We start from the raw sequence: 26,644 nt of genomic DNA, 5'->3' as shown, positions 1-26,644 counted from the left end.
CCTTACATTAGCCTTTCATGGTTTTCGATAAACAGCCCACATACCTGTAAAATAACAACACCCCAGTAAAAGTCCACATGTATAAAGGGTCTACACTCTTTCTCACTGGTGTATTAGCTTTAAAATCTTATTTACCTTCAAGTGTAAAACTCCAGATGGTAGTAGATTTTCCAAAGCGAGAGACAAAAATGGCGGACAGTGCAGCCGATTTTTCCTTTCCAGGGGGCGGAGCTTGAGGATAAAACACGACTAACTTGTTTCTTTTCAACATGATTTGTTCTAAAAGAATGAATATTCTTAAAGAATATGTGAAAATTAAAAGACAAAAATATGTTTAGATGTGAAATTTAAATTAGTCATGCTGGATATATGAAGTAATTCTATGCAAATTCAACAACCACCCTATTGCATTTTTTTCAGTGTGCTTAACTTTTGAGAATAAAAGTAAATCTTTCTTTAAAAGAACTCTGTCCTGCTTAATTTAAAATTATATAAATTAATAGAAAACAATAGAAAGAAAAATATTCTTGTAACAGTGCACATTTAGTGCATTTAGTGCAATTGGCTTCAGTAGAGGCATTATTTCAGCTTTTGCTCCCATTTGTAAACCCGCTTGAGTACGCATCATAACTCATCATCATTATTCATCTATGTATTACTTTTATATATTAGTGATCTATTTGTTGTAATCATCTATCCTTGCAGTTGTCTATTACACAAAATAAATTATATTATCACACTTCTGGCCACATAGCGCTGATATTCACTGCACATGCCCATATTAACCTTAACCAGAGGGTTTAAAAAACAAACCAGTGTTTACATACCATATCTGCTTCTGCCGTGGCCTGGTGGACAAGAAATTGGTTAAGGGTTCCCCGAGCTTTCACGCCCCTCATGTTCTTCATGTGCCCACCACTAGAAGCATGCCTATGGAAAAAGTGCGCCGGCACACAGTGCAGTGCGCTTTATAGGTGTTATGGTGACCTTTTCCAGCCAGGTGTTTCCCTTTTCCCATTCCTCCTGTACTTTTGCAGCCTTTTTTTCTTTCTCTGAGGGGAACAAACATTTCTCGCTCGTCAGGGTGTCACCGCAGCCGCTCACACTGCTCACGCGCAAACACGTAAACGTCGGTGAAAAAGACGGAGCAGCACGGCTGTGCAGCGTGTGATCTGGACACAAGCGATGGAGACACAACTTGTAGAACTTTGGAAAGCTCAACCGAGCCTTTTCGATGTGGCATCACAAAATGATCACGACCACAACAACCGTGAAAATAGTTGGATTTACACTGCTGCTCAATTTACACTGCCTGATCAATGTTTTTCATTAGCAATTTAGCAAAGTTGATGGTGGTGGTGTGTCTGTGTGAGTGAAAGAAAGAAGGAGAGCGAGCGACAGATTTTCTGTTATAAGCTTCATTTTATGGAGGCACAGTGTGAGCACTCGGGTCGCATCAGAGCATCGGGCGATATAGTGTGAGACCTGCATCGTGACCTACGAACTTATAACCCCTGCGAGCCAATCGTGCAGTTTGAAAATTGCAGTGTCTGCCCAGCTTTAGGTGTACTGTCGTCCGAGACTTGCACCGCAGTGTCGGCATTTGTTTCCCCGTTGGCCAGGGCTGGACTGGGACAAAAACTCAGCCCGGGCATTTTGACTAGAGACCGGCCCCCCAGGTATTAAAGCCATAAAGCCTTTGAATGAAAACAAACGCTGTTGTGACAGTGATGTACAGTCTTGTTGGTATATGTATGATTTCTATACATTTTACATCAGATAAAAACTTTGGTTGTAAGATTCAGATAATTATTTGTTAAAAGCGAGACATTTTAAATGAGAATAAGAAAGAAAAGTGTTTCTTTTTGCCCCCCTCTCCCTGTTAATGCCCTACCTGCCCCCCTGGCAACACTTTGCTAGACCCGCCCCTGCACAGTTACCAGCTGTCAGCTACATAGAAAAGGATCCTGGTGTAATTTGTCTCTCAGAAACAGTTCATAACTTCCCTTCAACTCATTCATGTCACCTGAAAGGTAAACCTGTTTCTCCATCACCTGTTCAGCTCTGATGATCCAGTAAGGACATCTCCTGGTTTCATCTTCATGTTTCCCTCTCACCACATATCCAAACTGATATTATGACCAGCAGCTTTTACAGCTGTGGCTCAGCATGAACGTTTGTTTTGGTTTTTTTCTGCCCATGCCTGTGATGCCGCCCCCACCACGCTTTAATCATGGACTGTATTTTAGGTGTTGCATTTCTTCTTGTTAATTGCGTAGAATGATGCACAGAGTGAACCTCAGCCAAGACCAGTGCGCTGGAAAAAACGTGACAGACAGGGAGATTTTATTCCTCAAAGACCATCATCCAGTCGAAGTACTAGTTGCCATGTGGTCAGTATTCACACAACCATTGATTTTATCTCACAACTTGTTTTCACCAAAGAATTTCAGTAAGTAAATATTCTTCGATCTCTTTTCCCCCCAGTGTCTGCAGATCAGCATCAATGTCCACGTGAAGAACCTAGTTATGTTGCCAGTGTCAACCCAACAAAAGGTACTTTACCTTCTTTTATATGTTGTGATTCCTTTTTTAAAGTTTGCTTTTATATTTGTTGTTATAGTTGAGTTAGGCAGGGCTTTTGTGCAGTCCTAAGAAACATACTGCCTAGAGTGTTTTTCACTTTGTGGAAGAGTTTCTTTATTATTTTCTGTTAGTGTGTGGAACTGAGGTGCTTCGTCAGGAGCTCCTTCAGTTGTTGGAGGATGGAGAAGAGGACGCAGCCATGACTTGTGAGACGTCGTCTGAGGCAGCTGCTACTCACTGGGAGATCAGAAACATGGTGTCCTTGCAAAAGTGGAAAGAGGCCAGGCCTTGTCTTATAGACAATATGTTAGCTACTCTGGATCCACAGTCACACCGTGTGTGTCAGTGTGGCAAACAAGTAGTTGTGAGGTGTCTGGACTGCCTGTCTCTTCCATTCCTTTGTGCTGACTGTGATATTGCAGTTCACACACGCTTTGTCCTGCACAGCAGAGAGGCAGTAACAGGAGGGTTTTTGAAGCCTTCATCAGAGTTTCACAGGCCAATAGGTACGGTTTTCAAGTCCTATGCATTTCTTGCTATGTACTATGAGTGTGTGCTGTTATTGTATATTTATTGTGTATCAGTTCATTTCTAATTCTTTTTGTATATATTGTGTGTTTTAATGTTAGTTCGGCTGTTGCCTGTGCAAAGGCCAGACTGTGTGTGACTGCCCAGCAGGTAACGTTGAGGTTTCACCCGGTGCAATTGTGGCTCTTGTAACCATAAATGGTAAGTTGCTCTTTTGTCACACACTACATACACAATAGATGTGTTTGCAGGTTTTAGTGCAAATTGTACATTGCTACATTGTTTTGAATTACCCTCGGCCTGCAGTATATGTGGGCACCTGTCAAAGGTCATTTGGATTTACCAGACCGCTTTGAAAACAACATGAAATCTAGTCTAATCTAATCTTATGATGACTGTCCTTGAATATTCTGTTGTTTGTCCTCTACTTAAAAGACTGGCCGAATATCAGCTGATGCCTTCAGCAAAAGTTTCTTGGAGTGGAGTGCTGTAAAGTGTGAAGTGGACAGGATGTGCAAGGAGCCATGCTTTAGCTGCCCTGCCTGCACTCCAGACATGCTCGCCGTGTCAGTTGATGGAAACCGCAAGCTTTATCGCTTTCAATCAAATGCAAGGTACGTTATGCATTGTGGACATAAATCAAATATGGATTTGTACAAAAATTGTATTTTGATGTTTCTTTTCAAACAACTGTCACTGTGTTCGTTCAGCACTTCAGAGCAGGGGAACTTTGAAGGTGTCTTCATTGAAGAAAATGAGGAAGTTGCTGAGTTTGTGAAATACATCCAGAGACACACAAATGATGTAAGATACACATATATATCAGTGCTGTCAGCGTTAATCTTGTTAAAATGACGTTAACGCCATAACCATATACTCATACGTGTGTGTGTGTGGATACATATTTGGATGGGTGGATATTTATTTTGTTTTTCTCTTGGTGTTGTCGTAATACTATTTACTTGACTTTATCTTAATGCATACTTCATTTTGTCACCATGTGTATTTAACAAAAAAAACGATGCAGTGATAAGTGGAACAAAATTCTTTCTTTCAGATTCAAATGATTCATGTTATGCAACAAATAATGTTTAACACATTAATTTTGAGGAAGCATTTTCACTATCACTCGCAGCTCAATTCACTTTGATTTCCTTTTGTTTCCAGATTCAGATCAATCATGGGAGTGGCTCTTCAGTTTGGTTTCTGTAGCTAACTGACCTGTTCAAATGTGTTAAGGCTTAATAAAGCCAAAGTTCTTACAGGCTACCAGCCAGTGGCAGTCAATAGTAACATTTTATCAGACCCAAAAGTGCAACAAGTAATGCTGTAAAAACAAAAATTAGTAACTTTTAAACTTTTCTTTGCATCTCACTCAAAAATAAAGACCTGCCTTACTACAAACAAAAGCTTGTCAGTCCAACAAACCCCACCCTGTAGTTGCTGTGATGCGTGTTTTCAAGCTATATAACACAGACTATTTGTTTTTCCCTGAGTAAACCAGCAGATGATAGTAACGTGCACGTGAGCCTGGTTGTGAGTGTTGTACTTGTCTGAGCAACGCCCAGTAGAAACTGACTGTTAGTCAAACCTGAGTAATTATACAAGTTTGAACTGGTCTAGTTCACTGTGGTTATTTTCCGTGTGAAACTCAAGTGTATTGATTCACTTCCACACACACTTTAATTTGTAGTTCAAATGCATTCTTTGCCTTTGAACATTAAATCTGTTGCAATAATTTGTACAGAGCTGCATGAGATATCAAGACTGTAACAGTTCTCCAAAACCACATTCAAGTTAACGCCTCCATTATTGGGCCACAGTTTGTGTTGATACCTGAATTTTTATTTAGAGAGAAAAAAAAACAAAAAAACAACTTTTTACCTCAGGCCTGATCAGCTGATTATGACTACATAATGAACAAAACTCAAATCCATTATTGTAAAATGTTTCCAGTTTACTCTTCATGTGAACAACCTGCAAAGATCACAGCTTTCATTAGACCAACATGCCTCAGTGACTCATTAACAGCTTCAACTATCACAATACAAGAAGATGGAACCATGACATGATACTGGAAATGTTTCCATTTCAGAGTAATTGAAAACCAAGATGCACCCCATGTGAACTGTTGTATTCAAGGATTCAGTCAATATATTTTTTACTCAACCAAAATTTCTGTGTTTCTTGAAATTGGCAATAAATGCCATTGAAGCTGGCATTTATTTTCTGTTGAGAAGTTGTTCTCTTGTGTGTTTTCCTGAAATTTGGATTTTGGCTTTTGACTTCTCTGGATTTTTGGGTTAGCTTTTTAATCCTTTCTGCCTGTGAGTTCACATTTTGGTTCTCATATACCCACAGCTACGAGGAGTAAAAACTTTAGGACTCTAGTGGAACATTCTAAAGTGCAGATTTAAGAGTGGATATTTTTTTTACAGGTTTTATTGATTATTTGTAAAAAAAAAGAAAAAAAAGACTAAAGTAAAAAAAAGAGTTGTCTTTAATAAGTCCCTTAAACCTTTAATGGAGTTAGATTGGTTTTAGGGATTTTTTATCATTATTTTTTTTAATTAACCACACTAAGAAGTGTGGAAATGATTTAAATGTGTCGTTGTGCAGTTAAAGCTGTTTATGTGACACCCTGACCTCCTGTGGAGCAGCTCTGAAAGAAATAGTCAATCGGCAGAGGACACATCGACAGTTTAGTCCATTCACAGAAGAAAAGACCAGAGAAAGGCCTGGACTTCCACAGAAAACACGTGTGGATGATCCAGATCCTATCACGGTAAAAAAAAGCCTTCATCACAACATCAGCCAAGTGAGGAAGACTCTCAAGGAGGGAGACCATCATTACCCAAGTCTTCCATTAAGAGAGTTCATTGTAAATCCAGTGTTTGTAACTGTCTCTAAAGCCAAACACCAAAACAGACCACATAAAAGTAAAAATTAATACAAGCTCAATTTATCTATTCTGTTGGTTATGATTAACAGAGCAAACAGTGGATCATGACAGATACATTTTTCTGTTTCAGTAATTCTTGTTTACCTGCTGTTGTCATACACTTTCTTATGAAAAAGAGTCAATATACTTTGTTTTTTTAAAACTAAGAAAAAAGGGGGTTGTGTTTGTACAATATCTAAATGTATGTGTTTTTTCTAAATTGTGCTAAATTTGCCCACTGAAATTTGCCCATTTTGTACTGAAATCCAGCGACTGAATACCTTCTGTAACATCGCCACTTTGAATAAAATTATGTTTGTTTTTAGGCAGCAGTTCATTTTTTGGTAATTCATAAATGTGTGTAAATATGATGTTAAGACGACTGTGTATTTATCTTTCAATTTTCTGAGTGATTGACAGACTGATTTATGATATGTTAACATGATAAATTTTGTCAGTCTAATCCCATCAGGATAACAAATATTTACTTCCTGTTGTAGAAAATCCATTAGTTTCTGAAGCAGTGTTTTGAATCAGATACTTAATATCAAATGTCATCTGTTCATCAAACTATTTGATTCCAGCCACACTAGAATTTCACATGTCAAATCACAAAAAAAGTGATCTATAATATAATAAATATATAAGTTTATGGTAAAAAGAAGAGAGACTTACAGGTTGTTCAAACAGAGCAGAAGCTGAAGAATCTCTACTATACACCCAAGGTTTGTCACTGTGTTCTTGTCTCAACTTGTGTTGTCTGGCTCCAAATGTTCATCAGCTTTGCTTGTTTTTCTTGTTTGTATTTTTTTTCTCCACCCATTTGATTAAGGGTGCATTGGGAATATAAAATACCATAAAGGCACAAATAAGTCACATAAAAAACAAACAAACAAAAAACAGCACAGAGTGATAAAAAAGTTTACATTTATTTTTTATATCTCTCTTTGAATGTGTTGGTGTGAGATTCTATCCAGAAAGAAGAAAACAGGAAACTGAGAATAATACACAAATTATTTCATTTAAAAATAGTTTTAAATATTCTTGTTACTGCAGTCAGTAGGTTTTAATTTGTTTAGAATAAATTCATAATTATTCTATAGATGTCACATTGACTCCAGAAAAAAATAAAATAATATAAATATATATAATATAAAAACATAATATAAAAATTAAATTAAATAATAAATAATAAATAAATGCTTCAAAGTGTTAAAAGGGCACGGAAGAGAGCATGTGAGCACAAAGGCATGACCATGGCAGTCAAGAAAAAAAAGGTTAACCGTTGTATTTCAAACCAACCCATTCTTTCTACATCTCAACCCCATTAAATGATCTTGCTGTTTGCTCTCATTTACATGTCGTCTCAGGCCTAAATGTTTGCTTATTCCAGTATCATTCCATAGATGTTTTCTAATCTAATCGAGGATGTATTCCCTGCTAGTAAAATTAATAATGTAGTTAACAAGTAGAAAAAAAAAATATGTGAGTGCCCTGTGTGAGAAAACAAGTTGGTTTATTCTGCTGATACCCCTCCATTATCCAAGTGTGTGCTTTTTTAATGTCTTAAAAGTGAAAAACCTCAATTTCAATTCCATGAATACAAACTTTGTGTCATGGATTATGAATCTATAGATTAAAGGTCATGATTACTTCACAGCCTGGCTTGAGACAGAGTTGTGAGACTGTCAGTCTACATTGTCTCTGCAGAAAATGACCCTATGAAACAAACTACAGCTGATCATTTTACACACACCAGACTGGATTTATTTAACCTCCCAGCTTCAGGACACATTTGATCATTTTAAACCAAAATATCAATCATCATATGTTAAAAATGGCATTAAAATCAGCTGACTACACTTCCTGCAGGTGAAGAAATAAAGTAGAATTTTATTACAGCTATAAATTTTGTGAACAGCAATGTTAACATTACTTTTATTTTTGTTACACAGAACTATAAAAACAAGAACTTGTGAGCTGCAGCCACATAAGTCTAATTTCCCCCTGTGGAAACCTGCAGATAATGTGCACTCCATGTCAGTGTTTTTTATCATGGTTTGCAATCCATACCGGGTGCTCTGCCATGGTGATGTGTCCTCATGTTCCACACACACTTTAGTATGCAGTGTGTGTTTCCTCTTTGCCTTTGAACATTAATATATTATTAAAGAATATTTCTTTAGTGGGAAGAAGGAACAAAAGACAGGGAAACAGTGCAGCTGCTCAACATCTGGAAGCCCCCCCCCCCCTACACAACCAGAACTTTGTTTTTGTTGTTTGTGCAACAAGGATTTCTGCTTCTTTGAGGAGCACAATGCAGCTGGAATTTAGGAGTTACCCTCCTGAGCTGAAAATTTACATTTACATTTGCAATGATTGATTACACAGCAGTGGGGAGTAGATGTCATCACAGTAGATGTCTTTCTGAATGTGCTGTAACTAAGTTTAAGAATATAATGCACCCACTGTTATCATCTTCAATGCCCTGTACCAACATAGAGCAGAGCAGCTATCTAAACGCTACCCCAACAGAGGTCGATTATCTTGTTAATAATTTTACCTCCTCACTACGTACGACTCTGGATACTGTAGCTCCTGTGAAAACTAAGGCCTCAAATCAGAAGTACCTGACTCCGTGGTATAATTCTGAAACACGTACCCTAAAGCAGATGACTCGTAAGCTGGAGAGGAAAATTTAGAGGATCATCATTTAGCCTGGAGAAATAGTTTGCTGCTTTATAAGAAAGCCCTCCGCAAAGCCAGAACATCTTACTATTCATCACTGATTGAAGAAAATAAGAACAACCCCAGGTTTCTCTTCAGCACTGTAGCGAGGCTGACAAAAAGTCAGAGCTCTTTTGAGCCAACCATCCCTTTAACGTTAACTAGTAATGACTTCATGAACTTCTTCACAAATAAAATTTTTATCATTAGAGAAAAAATTACCAATAATCATCCCACAGATGCAATATTATCTACAGTTACTCTTAGTACCATTGATGTTAAGTTAGACTCTTTTTCTCTAATTGATCTTTCTGAGTTAACTTCAATAATTACTTCCTCACTTCACTGTTAATTCCTCCATCAACGGTTAGCTGAGCTGGTCAGAGCGTGGTGCTAATAATGCCAAAGTCATGGGTTCAAGTTTTTTTTCCACTATGTTGAAGTAATTTCTTGTAAACACACATTTCTCTTGTGTTCTTAACAGTTCTTCCACCCTCTTTTTTGGTATATTAGTCAACAAAAGGATCAGTTTGCACACAAGTTGTAGGCCGGTTAGCTCAGCTGGTCAGAGCGTGGTGCTAATAACGCCAAGGTCATGGGTTCAATCCCCATACTGGCCATTCCAGCAGCCATCCAAGGTGCTGTCTGGTGATAGATTGTGGATTTTATTTGGTGGGATCCAAGAAAAAACCTCTGCCAACTTCCAGGTGAGTGATGTACGCAACTACAAATGACAGCAAACCACAAAATTCACTGACACATGACACGCTAATGAATACATTACATGCTTAGCTACAATCTCCAAATCACTTTTCCAGCTACTTTCTGGATAAATCACTCATTTCCAAAGTCTGACACAGCATACTGCATCAAAAACTGCTGCTTTATATCCTCACCTATCGACCCTAACAGTAGAAGACGCACACCATGTATTGTTTTGTGGCAAATTTCTTCTTAAAGCATTTTTTGTAAGTCAACAGAAGAGGTTTTTTTCCCACTATGTTGAAGTAATTTCTTGTAAACACACATTTCTCTTGTGTTCTTAACAGTTCTTCCACCCTCTTTTTTGGTATATTAGACAAAAAAAGGTGTCGGTTTAGGCACAAGTTGTGGGCCGGTTAGCTCAGCTGGTCAGAGCGTGGTCCTAATAACGCCAAAGTCATGGGTTCCATCACCATACTGGCCATTCCAGTATGGAAGGTGCTGTCTCATGGTAGACTGTGGTTTTGTTTGGTGGGATCCAAGAAAAAAACTTCTGCCAACTTCCAGGTGACAGATCGGGCCACGTAAGCTTTATGACGTTCATTGGCAGTTGATACTCTGGCTTAGTGGGTGGATCCACTGTGCATGTGGCAAGTAGGACTACGTTTTTAAGAGCGTGATACATGGGAGAAATTCTGTGGCATGCACTTATTTCAAGCAACAATCAATTATTTCAAGCAAGAATCAAGCAATATCCACCAGCCACGTGACCAACCCAACACCAGCAGTTGGCTCAAGCAGACTCCAACGAACGTTCGTGAAAAGTGGGAGCTTCTGCCAGACCACGTGGCCTAACGGACAAGGCGTCTGACTTCGGATCAGAAGATTGAGGGTTCGAGTCCCTTCGTGGTTGGTTGTGAGTCCTTGAGGAGCAGGCATGCGTTCGCAGCATGCCAACCTCGGCTCCTTTGTGTCATCCAAAATTGCTACGCTGTTGTCAACTTCATGTCCTTCAACAGAGACTCTACGAGGCTCGAATGGCCAGGTTGGGGACTGAAGCCATGAACTTGGCCTTATCAGTGCCAGGCTCCAGTAGTCTTGGCTTAGAAGCAACCATAGAAAGTCAATAACATGCCATGACCTCAAGCGACATGGGTGAAAAATTTACCACTTGGAAGCAGGCTGTTGGTGGAACTCCACCTGCATAGGTGGCTTCTGATCAGTAGGAGCTTCCAAGAGTTGGCTTTCATTGGTACAGCTTGAAGTAATTTCTTGTAAACACACATTTCTCTTGTGTTCTTAACAGATCTTCCACCCTCTTTTTTGGTATATTAGTCAACAAAAGGATCAGTGTGCACACAAGTTGTAGGCCGGTTAGCTCAGCTGGTCAGAGCGTGGTGCTAATAACGCCAAGGTCATGGGTTCAATCCCCATACTGGCCATTCCAGCAGCCATCCAAGGTGCTGTCTGGTGATAGATTGTGGATTTTATTTGGTGGGATCCAAGAAAAAACCTCTGCCAACTTCCAGGTGAGTGATGTACGCAACTACAAATGACAGCAAACCACAAAATTCACTGACACATGACACGCTAATGAATACATTACATGCTTAGCTACAATCTCCAAATCACTTTTCCAGCTATTTTCTGGATAAATCACTCATTTCCAAAGTCTGACACAGCATACTGCATCAAAAACTGCTGCTTTATATCCTCACCTATCGACCCTAACAGTAGAAGACGCACACCATGTATTGTTTTGTGGCAAATTTCTTCTTAAAGCATTTTTTGTAAGTCAACAGAAGAGTTTTTTTCCCACTATGTTGAAGTAATTTCTTGTAAACACACATTTCTCTTGTGTTCTTAACAGTTCTTCCACCCTCTTTTTTGGTATATTAGACAAAAAAAGGTGTCGGTTTAGGAACAAGTTGTGGGCCGGTTAGCTCAGCTGGTCAGAGCGTGGTCCTAATAACGCCAAAGTCATGGGTTCCATCACCATACTGGCCATTCCAGTATGGAAGGTGCTGTCTCATGGTAGACTGTGGTTTTGTTTGGTGGGATCCAAGAAAAAAACTTCTGCCAACTTCCAGGTGACAGATCGGGCCACGTAAGCTTTATGACGGACGTCCATTGGCAGTTGATACTCTGGCTTAGTGGGTGGATCCACTGTGCATGTGGCAGGTAGGACTACGTTTTTAAGAGCTTGATACATGGGAGAAATTCTGTGGCATGCACTTATTTCAAGCAACAATCAATTATTTCAAGCAACAATCAAGCAATATCCACCAGCCACGTGACCAACCCAACACCAGCAGTTGGCTCAAGCAGACTCCAACGAACGTTCGTGAAAAGTGGGAGCTTCTGCCAGACCACGTGGCCTAACGGACAAGGCGTCTGACTTCGGATCAGAAGATTGAGGGTTCGAGTCCCTTCGTGGTTGGTTGTGAGTCCTTGAGGAGCAGGCATGCGTTCGCAGCATGCCAACCTCGGCTCCTTTGTGTCATCCAAAATTGCTACGCTGTTGTCAACTTCATGTCCTTCAACAGAGACTCTACGAGGCTCGAATGGCCAGGTTGGGGACTGAAGCCATGAACTTGGCCTTATCAGTGCCAGGCTCCAGTAGTCTTGGCTTAGAAGCAACCATAGAAAGTCAATAACATGCCATGACCTCAAGCGACATGGGTGAAAAATTTACCACTTGGAAGCAGGCTGTTGGTGGAACTCCACCTGCATAGGTGGCTTCTGATCAGTAGGAGCTTCCAAGAGTTGGCTTTCATTGGTACAGCTTGAAGTAATTTCTTGTAAACACACATTTCTCTTGTGTTCTTAACACTTCTTCCACCCTCTTTTTTGGTATATTAGTCAACAAAAGGATCAGTTTGCACACAAGTTGTAGGCCGGTTAGCTCAGCTGGTCAGAGCGTGGTCCTAATAACGCCAAAGTCATGGGTTCCATCACCATACTGGCCATTCCAGTATGGAAGGTGCTGTCTCATGGTAGACTGTGGTTTTGTTTGGTGGGATCCAAGAAAAAAACTTCTGCCAACTTCCAGGTGACAGATCGGGCCACGTAAGCTTTATGACGTTCATTGGCAGTTGATACTCTGGCTTAGTGGGTGGATCCACTGTGCATGTGGCAAGTAGGACTACGTTTTTAAGAGCGTGATACATGGGAGAAATTCTGTGGCATGCACTTATTTCAAGCAACAATCAATTATTTCAAGCAAGAATCAAGCAATATCCACCAGCCACGTGACCAACCCAACACCAGCAGTTGGCTCAAGCAGACTCCAACGAACGTTCGTGAAAAGTGGGAGCTTCTGCCAGACCACGTGGCCTAACGGACAAGGCGTCTGACTTCGGATCAGAAGATTGAGGGTTCGAGTCCCTTCGTGGTTGGTTGTGAGTCCTTGAGGAGCAGGCATGCGTTCGCAGCATGCCAACCTCGGCTCCTTTGTGTCATCCAAAATTGCTACGCTGTTGTCAACTTCATGTCCTTCAACAGAGACTCTACGAGGCTCGAATGGCCAGGTTGGGGACTGAAGCCATGAACTTGGCCTTATCAGTGCCAGGCTCCAGTAGTCTTGGCTTAGAAGCAACCATAGAAAGTCAATAACATGCCATGACCTCAAGCGACATGGGTGAAAAATTTACCACTTGGAAGCAGGCTGTTGGTGGAACTCCACCTGCATAGGTGGCTTCTGATCAGTAGGAGCTTCCAAGAGTTGGCTTTCATTGGTACAGCTTGAAGTAATTTCTTGTAAACACACATTTCTCTTGTGTTCTTAACACTTCTTCCACCCTCTTTTTTGGTATATTAGTCAACAAAAGGATCAGTTTGCACACAAGTTGTAGGCCGGTTAGCTCAGCTGGTCAGAGCGTGGTGCTAATAACGCCAAGGTCATGGGTTCAATCCCCATACTGGCCATTCCAGCAGCCATCCAAGGTGCTGTCTGGTGATAGATTGTGGATTTTATTTGGTGCGATCCAAGAAAAAACCTCTGCCAACTTCCAGGTGAGTGATGTACGCAACTACAAATGACAGCAAACCACAAAATTCACTGACACATGACACGCTAATGAATACATTACATGCTTAGCTACAATCTCCAAATCACTTTTCCAGCTACTTTCTGGATAAATCACTCATTTCCAAAGTCTGACACAGCATACTGCATCAAAAACTGCTGCTTTATATCCTCACCTATCGACCCTAACAGTAGAAGACGCACACCATGTATTGTTTTGTGGCAAATTTCTTCTGAAAGCATTTTTTGTAAGTCAACAGAAGAGGTTTTTTTCCCACTATGTTGAAGTAATTTCTTGTAAACACACATTTCTCTTGTGTTCTTAACAGTTCTTCCACCCTCTTTTTTGGTATATTAGACAAAAAAAGTGTCGGTTTTGGCACAAGTTGTGGGCCGGTTAGCTCAGCTGGACAGAGCGTGGTGCTAATAACGCCAAAGTCATGGGTTCAATCCCCATACTGGCCATTCCAGTATGGAAGGTGCTGTCTCATGGTAGACTGTGTTTTTGTTTGGTGGGATCCAAGAAAAAAACTTCTGCCAACTTCCAGGTGACAGATCGGGCCACGTAAGCTTTATGACGTCCATTGGCAGTTGATACTCTGGCTTAGTGGGTGGATCCACTGTGCATGTGGCAGGTAGGACTACGTTTTTAAGAGCTTGATACATGGGAGAAATTCTGTGGCATGCACTTATTTCAAGCAACAATCAATTATTTCAAGCAAGAATCAAGCAATATCCACCAGCCACGTGACCAACCCAACACCAGCAGTTGGCTCAAGCAGACTCCAACGAACGTTCGTGAAAAGTGGGAGCTTCTGCCAGACCACGTGGCCTAACGGACAAGGCGTCTGACTTCGGATCAGAAGATTGAGGGTTCGAGTCCCTTCGTGGTTGGTTGTGAGTCCTTGAGGAGCAGGCATGCGTTCGCAGCATGCCAACCTCGGCTCCTTTGTGTCATCCAAAATTGCTACGCTGTTGTCAACTTCATGTCCTTCAACAGAGACTCTACGAGGCTCGAATGGCCAGGTTGGGGACTGAAGCCATGAACTTGGCCTTATCAGTGCCAGGCTCCAGTAATCTTGGCTTAGAAGCAACCATAGAAAGTCAATAACATGCCATGACCTCAAGCAACATGGGTGAAAAAATCACGACTTGGAAGCAGGCTGTTGGTGGAACTCCACCTGCATAGGTGGCTTCTGATCAGTAGGAGCTTTCATTGGTACAGCCTGAAGTAATTTCTTGTAAACACACATTTCTCTTGTGTTCTTAACAGTTCTTCCACCCTCTTTTTTGGTATATTAGTCAACAAAAGGATCAGTTTGCACACAAGTTGTAGGCCGGTTAGCTCAGCTGGTCAGAGCGTGGTGCTAATAACGCCAAGGTCATGGGTTCAATCCCCATACTGGCCATTCCAGCAGCCATCCAAGGTGCTGTCTGGTGATAGATTGTGGATTTAATTTGGTGCGATCCAAGAAAAAACCTCTGCCAACTTCCAGGTGAGTGATGTACGCAACTACAAATGACAGCAAACCACAAAATTCACTGACACATGACACGCTAATGAATACATTACATGCTTAGCTACAATCTCCAAATCACTTTTCCAGCTACTTTCTGGATAAATCACTCATTTCCAAAGTCTGACACAGCATACTGCATCAAAAACTGCTGCTTTATATCCTCACCTATCGACCCTAACAGTAGAAGACGCACACCATGTATTGTTTTGTGGCAAATTTCTTCTGAAAGCATTTTTTGTAAGTCAACAGAAGAGGTTTTTTTCCCACTATGTTGAAGTAATTTCTTGTAAACACACATTTCTCTTGTGTTCTTAACAGTTCTTCCACCCTCTTTTTTGGTATATTAGACAAAAAAAGTGTCGGTTTTGGCACAAGTTGTGGGCCGGTTAGCTCAGCTGGACAGAGCGTGGTGCTAATAACGCCAAAGTCATGGGTTCAATCCCCATACTGGCCATTCCAGTATGGAAGGTGCTGTCTCATGGTAGACTGTGTTTTTGTTTGGTGGGATCCAAGAAAAAAACTTCTGCCAACTTCCAGGTGACAGATCGGGCCACGTAAGCTTTATGACGTCCATTGGCAGTTGATACTCTGGCTTAGTGGGTGGATCCACTGTGCATGTGGCAGGTAGGACTACGTTTTTAAGAGCGTGATACATGGGAGAAATTCTGTGGCATGCACTTATTTCAAGCAACAATCAATTATTTCAAGCAAGAATCAAGCAATATCCACCAGCCACGTGACCAACCCAACACCAGCAGTTGGCTCAAGCAGACTCCAACGAACGTTCGTGAAAAGTGGGAGCTTCTGCCAGACCACGTGGCCTAACGGACAAGGCGTCTGACTTCGGATCAGAAGATTGAGGGTTCGAGTCCCTTCGTGGTTGGTTGTGAGTCCTTGAGGAGCAGGCATGCGTTCGCAGCATGCCAACCTCGGCTCCTTTGTGTCATCCAAAATTGCTACGCTGTTGTCAACTTCATGTCCTTCAACAGAGACTCTACGAGGCTCGAATGGCCAGGTTGGGGACTGAAGCCATGAACTTGGCCTTATCAGTGCCAGGCTCCAGTAGTCTTGGCTTAGAAGCAACCATAGAAAGTCAATAACATGCCATGACCTCAAGCGACATGGGTGAAAAATTTACCACTTGGAAGCAGGCTGTTGGTGGAACTCCACCTGCATAGGTGGCTTCTGATCAGTAGGAGCTTCCAAGAGTTGGCTTTCATTGGTACAGCTTGAAGTAATTTCTTGTAAACACACATTTCTCTTGTGTTCTTAACAGTTCTTCCACCCTCTTTTTTGGTATATTAGTCAACAAAAGGATCAGTTTGCACACAAGTTGTAGGCCGGTTAGCTCAGCTGGTCAGAGCGTGGTGCTAATAACGCCAAGGTCATGGGTTCAATCCCCATACTGGCCATTCCAGCAGCCATCCAAGGTGCTGTCTGGTGATAGATTGTGGATTTTATTTGGTGGGATCCAAGAAAAAACCTCTGCCAACTTCCAGGTGAGTGATGTACGCAACTACAAATGACAGCAAACCACAAAATTCACTGACACATGACACGCTAATGAATACATTACATGCTTAGCTACAATCTCCAAATCACTTTTCCAGCTACTTTCTGGATAAATCACTCATTTCCAAAGTCTGACACAGCATACTGCATCAAAAACTGCTGCTTTATATCCTCACCTATCGACCCTAACAGTAGAAGACGCACACCATGTATTGTTTTGTGGCAAATTTCTTCTTAAAGCATTTTTTGTAAGTCAACAGAAGAGTTTTTTTTCCCACTATGTTGAAGTAATTTCTTGTAAACACACATTTCTCTTGTGTTCTTAACAGTTCTTCCACCCTCTTTTTTGGTATATTAGACAAAAAAAAGGTGTCGGTTTAGGAACAAGTTGTGGGCCGGTTAGCTCAGCTGGTCAGAGCGTGGTGCTAATAACGCCAAAGTCATGGGTTCAATCCCCATACTGGCCATTCCAGTATGGAAGGTGCTGTCTCATGGTAGACTGTGTTTTTGTTTGGTGGGATCCAAGAAAAAAACTTCTGCCAACTTCCAGGTGACAGATCGGGCCACGTAAGCTTTATGACGTCCATTGGCAGTTGATACTCTGGCTTAGTGGGTGGATCCACTGTGCATGTGGCAGGTAGGACTACGTTTTTAAGAGCTTGATACATGGGAGAAATTCTGTGGCATGCACTTATTTCAAGCAACAATCAATTATTTCAAGCAACAATCAAGCAATATCCACCAGCCACGTGACCAACCCAACACCAGCAGTTGGCTCAAGCAGACTCCAACGAACGGTCGTGAAAAGTGGGAGCTTCTGCCAGACCACGTGGCCTAACGGACAAGGCGTCTGACTTCGGATCAGAAGATTGAGGGTTCGAGTCCCTTCGTGGTTGGTTGTGAGTCCTTGAGGAGCAGGCATGCGTTCGCAGCATGCCAACCTCGGCTCCTTTGTGTCATCCAAAATTGCTACGCTGTTGTCAACTTCATGTCCTTCAACAGAGACTCTACAAGGCTTGAATGGCCAGGTTGGGGACTGAAGCCATGAACTTGGCCTTATCAGTGCCAGGCTCCAGTAGTCTTGGCTTAGAAGCAACCATAGAAAGTCAATAACATGCCATGACCTCAAGCAACATGGGTGAAAAAATCACGACTTGGAAGCAGGCTGTTGGTGGAACTCCACCTGCATAGGTGGCTTCTGATCAGTAGGAGCTTTCATTGGTACAGCCTGAAGTAATTTCTTGTAAACACACATTTCTCTTGTGTTCTTAACAGTTCTTCCACCCTCTTTTTTGGTATATTAGTCAACAAAAGGATCAGTTTGCACACAAGTTGTAGGCCGGTTAGCTCAGCTGGTCAGAGCGTGGTGCTAATAACGCCAAGGTCATGGGTTCAATCCCCATACTGGCCATTCCAGCAGCCATCCAAGGTGCTGTCTGGTGATAGATTGTGGATTTTATTTGGTGGGATCCAAGAAAAAACCTCTGCCAACTTCCAGGTGAGTGATGTACGCAACTACAAATGACAGCAAACCACAAAATTCACTGACACATGACACGCTAATGAATACATTACATGCTTAGCTACAATCTCCAAATCACTTTTCCAGCTACTTTCTGGATAAATCACTCATTTCCAAAGTCTGACACAGCATACTGCATCAAAAACTGCTGCTTTATATCCTCACCTATCGACCCTAACAGTAGAAGACGCACACCATGTATTGTTTTGTGGCAAATTTCGTCTTAAAGCATTTTTTGTAAGTCAACAGAAGAGGTTTTTTTTCCCACTATGTTGAAGTAATTTCTTGTAAACACACATTTCTCTTGTGTTCTTAACAGTTCTTCCACCCTCTTTTTTGGTATATTAGACAAAAAAAAGGTGTCGGTTTTGGCACAAGTTGTGGGCCGGTTAGCTCAGCTGGTCAGAGCGTGGTGCTAATAACGCCAAAGTCATGGGTTCAATCCCCATACTGGCCATTCCAGTATGGAAGGTGCTGTCTCATGGTAGACTGTGTTTTTGTTTGGTGGGATCCAAGAAAAAAACTTCTGCCAACTTCCAGGTGACAGATCGGGCCACGTAAGCTTTATGACGTCCATTGGCAGTTGATACTCTGGCTTAGTGGGTGGATCCACTGTGCATGTGGCAGGTAGGACTACGTTTTTAAGAGCGTGATACATGGGAGAAATTCTGTGGCATGCACTTATTTCAAGCAACAATCAATTATTTCAAGCAACAATCAAGCAATATCCACCAGCCACGTGACCAACCCAACACCAGCAGTTGGCTCAAGCAGACTCCAACGAACGTTCGTGAAAAGTGGGAGCTTCTGCCAGACCACGTGGCCTAACGGACAAGGCGTCTGACTTCGGATCAGAACATTGCAGATTCGAGTCCCCTCGTGGTTGGTTGTGAGTTCTTGAGGAGCAGGCATGCGTTGCTAAGTGCTGCTGGATGTTTGCTGGAAGCTGAGACCTGCTGTTATTTGACAGCTACTGGAAGTTGCAGGTGACTGCTTGAAGCAGAGTGCTGCTAGCAGCTGAGAACTGCTGCAGGGTGAGATTTGCCGGAGGTTTAAAGCTGCTTGAAGCACCTTGAGGCTGGAAGCTGCTTGAGTCACTTGAGTTTAAATTATACTACTCTTCATATTCAGTATGTTTGAAACCTTTCATCGGTCTGGTTAGTGCTTTTATTCCGTTGTTGCCAGAGGCGGAGCCAGACATTTGAAACACCCGGGGCTTAGCCCAAAAGGGTAGTATGCATGTGGGATTTTTTTTTTTTTTTTTTTGGGGGGGGGGTAGAAATTACTGAAAGATTAATTGGCTCTGTTTTGAGTTTTGTTCAAAAAACAATGACTTCATATAGGGAAAAATATATATCACATGTGCAGGACACCTTAAACTAGTTTTTTAATTAGGCAGCAAGGCAGAACAAAATCGGGGCTGCATCAAGACATGAGGACTAAACCCCAATTCAACCAGACCCAGAACTGATCCGGAATTAAAACAGGACTACAACAGTTCAAAATCAGGACTACTGAGGGCTTAACCAAGACAGAACCAGAATCAGAACTAGATGATAGTAGCACTAAAAGTCATCATAGACCTGCAGTACATTTATTGTTTAATTCTACCAAAGTACAATATTTAGATTGAGAAAAGTTTATATAATTATTGAGCCTTGTTGTGCAAACAAGCCTGCAGAACTTAATAAATATAGAATTTGAAAAATAACAAACCTAAAAAGAAACACTAGGTACGAGATACATGAGGACGGTGATACTTTTGGTAAACAACCATTTGACTAACATGTGTGTCTCACCTGCTCTTGTTCCACCTCTGTTCTGTCCTCATTCTCCTCTCTCTCCCTCTCTGTTCCTCTCTCTCTCTCTTTGTGCTGACAATCATCAAATATACAGTTGAAACCACATATTTATGTACTCTTCAGATCAAAACACAAACACTTTTTTAATTGTAACATCAAATCAGACTAAATGTTTATTTTTTAGATTGATAAATCTAAAAAACATATTTGTTAACTTTAAGAGTAAAGAGAGAAACTATCTGTATTTCTTAATTGCAAATGGCACCCAATTGTATTCAAACTGAGCCACACTTATGGAGCTCCACAGTTCTTTTCCTGGTGTTTTGGTTGACATCTTTTGATTTTCCCATGTCACAGAAAATTTACTCACATGGACTCTACTAACCTATCAGAAGCTTCTTCAGCTCAGAATGGAATCGTCTGGAGTTTCTTATTAGTTAACAATAAACTTAGTGTACATGTACTCCTAAATTTGATGAAAGTGATAAAAATAGATCTCTCTCTCTCTTTATTCTGACATTTAACTAATTCAAAAGATATTTCAATATTTATCTAAAACAAAAGTTTACTCTAAATTGATGTTGTACAGTAAAAATGTTTTATGTTTTCTCCCTAAAGTGTAAATATCTGGTTACAAATGTGAATATCCTGCTGTGTACTGAAATCCCTCTTATTTTGCATAGAAATATACTGAACAACATACAAAGCATAATATATAAAATAACATTTACCTGAGTTTTTTCTTTGAAAGAAGCCTCTAATGTCCATTCTTATATTTCAGTGCATAACTGAAACCGATTTAGTCGGGGAGGGTAAGAACTGAAAATATGAATTAAACACACGTAAGCTAAGACTCTAAAAAAAATAGCATTTGTTCGGCTTTTCATTTCGCCATTTGTTGATTCACTCGAAGAGCAAGTAACGTAATATTGGTCAAGTGATCAGTTTGATATCAATCTTTCGTGATGCATCGTCATATTTACATTATTTGTACGCTACGAATGATTTGCTTTGGTACCTGGTCAAACTTAAGCTCTCCTTAGTATGGCTGGCTCTGTTTCTCCAACAGTGCACACAGGCAGCAGCAGCCCCCTCGCTCAGTCGCTTAGTGCCTGAGCTCGGATCATACCAATATGAGGGGGGATTCATGCACAGTCGTAAATTCCCACGGTGTGCACTATGTGCTTCAAATATTGTGTGTACTTTTTGTTTTATACAGTTGTCTGCCAGGCATCTAACTATGAAAAAAATTACACTCCAAAAGACCCCGGGCTTCTGACAAAACAACCCGAGCTTAAGCCCAGTAAGCCACCCCCACGCTCCGCCCCTGGTTGTTGCTGTAGCGGGTTGTCAAATGCAGTTATTCATCAGTTAGTCAATGACCAGAGAATTGATTGTTTTGTCATTATTTTAATCACATTTAAAGCTGGTTCCAGTTTCTGAAATGTGAAGATTTGTCACGGCTGGGGGCAGTCGTGTGGTGTATTGAGAAAAGGATCCAAAATGCAGGCACTGGCTGGGGTGCGAGTGAGTGTTTATTTACAGCGGTGATAAGGTGACAAAAACAGGAAGAGCAGAGCGGGGAGTAAACAACCTAAACATGGAAAACTAAAGAACAAAACTTAAACCAGACACTCACAATTAGGCTAACGAGACAGGGGAGAGGTAAAACTGAACACACTGACATGAGACATGAACTTTCAGAATTAAACAGGAAACTAACAGACACAGAGAACCAGACAGGACACTGAACTTGACAGGCAGACTCATGAGCAGACACAATAACTCCATGGACAGACAGAGGGAACACAGAGAAGTGGGAGCAGGCAGGCAAAGAACAGAAACCTAACAAATGGCAAAATCACAACAGAATACATACTCGGAATGAACAAAAGCATGATTTTCTTGATCATATATGATCTTAAACTTAATGTCTTTAAAGGTTTGAACTTTTAAAATGTAACAAAAGATTGAATCTTTGAGTTTTTTTTAATTGTTCTTATTGTATCTAGAGTGATGACATTTAATGTCATTTTTCAGATGACAGATGTGGAGGAGAGACATGTTTCTTTGCCCTAAGCTGTGTCTGGCAGGCAGAGCATCTCCACGCTCCACAAAGCTGATGCTTCTGATTTGGAGTAAATGAGCTGAGGGAGACATCTGGTGGACAAACACAGACATGACAAGAAGAAAGATTAAAGTGCAGAGGGGAGACAAACAGCTGGAAATACTTGTTGGAAAGGATTGTCATGCTTCAGAAAAACACACAGCACACACTCTAACAATCCTTTATTTGCACTGAAGGAGACACGTGAAGAAACCAAATCACACAATAATGACGTGAACACATTTATAGCCAGTGTTCAAGATGATTGATAGAAACGAAAATCATGGAGCATTTATGCATTTTTAGGTCTGTGTCACAGAAACTGTTCAGCTATTCTCTGTTTATTAGTCTATTTATTAGGAACCTCTGTTGGTTTTATATGTAAAGCATTTTTCTTCTATCATTGAACCTTTTCAGGGTTTTCTCATAGTAGTTTTGGGGAGTTTTTAATTTTACATCACAAAGAATAACTTTGTGATGTCCGATTAGAAAGTCTGTGTCCATGTGGATTTTTTTATATGAATGAGGAATTTGTTGTATTGCATTTGAGTTAGATTTTTACTGATGGATGATCCAAGCCAATGCACACAGCAGCAAAAAGAACTACAGCAACACAACCGAGAACAAACGAGCAGCACAAACAGGAAAGCAAACTGAGAACAAAGCAGCAGCTACAATATCTTCAGAGTGACAAACTGCATTTAGCAGAACACCAACTTAAATTCAAAGAACCGCAAACTGCAGTTTCTACAAACCCGCTAAACGACTCCACCTGAACAGGAGAGGAGCGCTTCCTGAACCGGTGTTTGTCAAAACGTCACGCCGCTGTCAGATTGGCGTTCACGCCGCCGTCGCTCCAGTACAGCTGAGCAGACTGCAGCCGTGGGAGAGAGTGACTGTGTTTCGCACGCTCAGCATTCTGATCCTGGACTTCATGACAGATCTGCCACTGTGAGTAACACTGCTTCGTCTTCCGTGGACTCTGTATCTGCTACATCAGATGACTGTGTGTTTGAACTCTACAGACATTGTTCAGAGGGACTCCTCGGTGTCACGTTATTCACCGGTTGTCCTCGCTCGTGATCTTTGTGTTCCTGAGCCGTCAGACTCTGCTAATGCTCGCAGTGTTTTCTCTGAGTTGGCCAATATGGATTTTCCAGCTGTTGAGTTTGCTGAACAAAGGACTGTTACTCCACCCCAGACTCACCTCCACACTATCACTGGCATTGTATCCCCACTGGACTGTTTTCCTCCTCAGCCTGCTGATTCTGAGGTTTCCCAGCCTGAGCCCAGCCACACCATCAACAGTTGTGAATAAAAGAGTGCGTGCTGAGGAGCCTGGACATCAGTAATCCTGCTGTTGATCCGCCAGTTTCCCAGTTTGTGATATTTTCTGCGCCTCAGCTGGTAAACGTAAATGGTAGCAGAGTGCCACCTGCCATAGTTAAACTGGCTGAAATGCTGGAATTAGTGCCTCAGAAATAATGAATTAGGTTGGATTTTGTGTTTCACAGCCATTTATATGTAAACCAGCTCACCATGCTTTTGTGTCAGTCACTGTTAACACTGTTGTGGTATTGTTACACCCTTGGACTGTGCAGTTTATTCTGTGATGGCCTGTGAAAATACACCTGCTTCTGTAACCTCCTTCTGAGCTGAGAGTTACTGAGTTTGCTAAGCCTGAATCTGTGTATACAAAGACTGTTTCAAAGATTCGCTATTTCGAACATGGACAGCTTAAGAACAGCAGAGTTGCTAAAACCAGCCTGCCATACGTCTGTCTCCTGAAACTGTGTTTGGCACCATTAACCTAGTTTACCCAGTGACTGTTACTGAGCTCCGCTCTGCACCTTGCACCTACCCATACCATAGGTCAGTTTCTAGCTCTATTACCTGTTCAGGCTTTAGCTCCACTGCTAGCTGCTGAAAGCTCTAGTGAGCTTATTCAGTCAGCTGAGGACTGCATCTTTCTGACAAAGAGGACGAGCATCAAAATTTCCCCTCAGAGGTGAAAAAGATCATGATAAAGAAGACTTAAGGCGGCACCACAGAAGAGGGAGACTTTAATGTGGCAAAAGCACACACACGTTGTACTTAAGTAGAAGTACAGAAACCTGTGTTAAAAATGCTCCAGTAAAACTGATTCAATGTATTTACTTAAGTAAAAGTGAAAAAGTACAGGCTCTGAAATGTACTCAGTGTAAGACAGTAAAAAGTAGCTGAGCTCTGCCTCGTGAGCAGAGAAAAAGAAGGAAAATAAAACATGGCTCTATTTTCTGTTGCCTACGTTGTAGAGGGCGACTTTGTCCCTAAACAGGAAAATGAGGAGTCAGGAGTTAAAGTGGATTCAGCAGGTGGAGGAACCCTAAAATCAGCTGTAATGGCTCAGTGCCTGGAAAAGATCACAAATCACAATCATTTCTATTCAGAGCTCCAGTGGATTTTCTGAATGTACAGGCTGTGATCAGCTGACCTGCTACTCTTTGTGGATTTACACAAGTGAATTCAACCAGATCTCAGCTGATGATTTTATGAGTTGAACAGGCTGATTTCCATTCTCTACACTGACAGTAAATTGTTTATGCTGTCTTTAGATTAGACACTATTCAGCTGCTCTGAAGGTGGAATTCAGTGAATCTAAGCGCCACAGTCACACACTGTTCTGTACTTTAAATCCATCACAGTGCAGCAAACTAACCTGTTTATCCTGCAGCAGCATGCAACCTTTAAATAACACAGTTAGTCTTCATCAGTTTGTTTAGCAGCACATTTCAGAATATGAAAAAACATAATGTCACATGTACAGACCCAATATTTGATTTAAAAACTGAGCTTTAAATGTTACATGTGAGCTTTACCCCCTCCCTGTGAAATACAGCAGCTGGACCTTTAGCTACAACTCACTGTGACACAAACTGCACATGAAGAGTTTGTGTGTTTGCTGATGTTTGTTGAGCTGATAGAAACGTTGCATTTGAAATGTCCTCACGCTTAAAGTTTGATGCTTGAAGGCTGTCTTCATCCTGCTCTCTCAGGCTTTGTTCAATGTTGCAGTGAAACAGAATTTACAAAGACAAAAACAAAAAAAGACACGAACTGATCCACATCAGTTTATAACAATATTGAACACAGGCTGCAGCTGGACACTGACAGGTAACATCATTTTCACCTGCTGTCGCCTGGATGTGGAGCTGCACTGTAAACAAACACTGAAGCCCAATTCCATCAGAGTAGGAACAGAAATCTTTAACGAACTAAAATAATAAATTTCATCAGCTTCTCAGCCCCTGAATACAAGCAGACTAGTGGATCAGAAGGTTAGAGTTAGCTAATAATCTCTAATGTTTTTGATGCTATTTAGAGAACAGATAAAAACTTTTTGTCACAGCAACGTCGCCGTATTATCAGGACAGTTTGAACTTTTGCTGTATTTCAGTTAAAGTGTGTTTTAAATCTGCATCACTGATTTGTGCCATGACATGATCTCTTCATCGTCTTTCTGCCACAGCAAAGAAAGTCTTAATTAGGCGATTAATGACAAACCAGCCTCTGTGTGAGCGCACTGTAACATCATGATACCATAAACACTGCATATGAAACTTGTTCTCATCTGTCCTGTATGTCATCATTAGGCAAGTTAAGAAAATATAATGTTTAATGATAATTCCAGAAAATAATACTAACATGTGGTATTATTACTAGTATTAATATAGTAGTAGTAGTATTTTTAGAGGTGCTCTGATTAAATTTGGGGGCGCTTGAACACCTCATAGGAGGAGTTATGAAAAAAGTGAAACCAAACGGAGCAACTTGTCATAGTCGACCTGGGCCGGTTCTAGACAAGCATATATAAGGGGGCAGACCGAAAGGGGGCAAATGGTGGCAGTGGAGGCAAGAAAGGGGTGGGGTTGGGTGGGGTGTTCTTAATAACTGTTTTTGTCATGTAACTGAATTGCACTTTGTCAGGCCTCTACCCTAAGACTAGACCAACTTGGGTGTCCCACCTGAAGGCTGGTCTTACTCTTAGGGTCACCGAGGCACGCAAACCCCCTGACCACATTAAGGTGGTAATCCGTCAGGGGGAAAACAGAAAAACAAAACAACCAAAATATTCCTCATCTGTCACGGTTTGCCGGGGCAGGCCGTGCGGATAAATAACGGACCCAAGATGCAGACTGCTTAAGTGGAGGGTGAGCTTTATTTACAACCGGAGAAGTACAACAAAAAGGGGTGGCGAGAAACAGAACGGTAAAAACTCTAAACTGGGAAAACTAAACACAAAACCAGAACACGAGCGAGGGTACCTTGCAGGGAGAATGACCAGGAAGCCGGAGGCATAAACACAGAATGGCGTAAGGGAAATGACGCAGACGAACCAGCAACTACCATGACAGAAGACACAACTTAAATACACTCAGAGAACACAGGGAGATTACACACAGGTGGGGAACACAGCTGGGAGGAACTAGGCTAACGAGACAGGAGAAAGGTAAAACTGAACACTTTGACATATGACACAGACCTTCACAATAAAACAGGAAACTCAGACACAGGGAGACAAGACGTTGAACTAAACAGACAGATTCACACACAGACGGGGTGACACCATAGACAGACAGAGATACAGATGCAGACCGAATATAACACGTAGAACTCAAACAACAATAATC

The 26,644-nt window shown here is 41.4% G+C and overlaps 2 protein-coding genes and 1 long non-coding RNA gene across 6 annotated transcripts in view; 1 reads left to right on the top strand and 2 right to left on the bottom strand.

Annotated features, from left to right (window-relative positions):
* The window catches only part of LOC309702569 (uncharacterized protein), a 1,256,944-nt gene that overhangs the window by 1,095,799 nt on the left and 134,501 nt on the right, over window positions 1-26,644 (bottom strand).
* Window positions 1-26,644, bottom strand: part of LOC309702577 (protein NLRC3-like) — a 137,481-nt gene that overhangs the window by 35,396 nt on the left and 75,441 nt on the right. The window lies entirely within an intron of this gene.
* LOC309702643 lies at window positions 644-5,174 on the top strand. Of its 4 annotated transcripts, none has more exons than XR_014275666.1 (5): window positions 644-2,376; window positions 2,488-2,556; window positions 2,718-3,092; window positions 3,216-3,315; window positions 3,550-4,089. It is a non-coding gene; the product is annotated as an uncharacterized lncRNA (long non-coding RNA). The 4 variants fall into 4 exon arrangements; XR_014275665.1 differs by lacking the exon at window positions 644-2,376 and adding an exon at window positions 4,282-5,174 and having other exon boundaries at window positions 2,387-2,556; window positions 3,550-3,918; XR_014275668.1 differs by lacking the exon at window positions 644-2,376 and having other exon boundaries at window positions 2,387-2,556.

Source organism: Aulonocara stuartgranti (assembly GCF_965226115.1).
Source record: "Aulonocara stuartgranti genome assembly, chromosome: 3".
In the NCBI taxonomy this organism is placed as follows: Eukaryota; Metazoa; Chordata; class Actinopteri; order Cichliformes; family Cichlidae; genus Aulonocara; species Aulonocara stuartgranti.
Note: the sequence above shows the minus strand (reverse complement) of the source record. Positions and strands in the feature narration are given on the sequence as shown.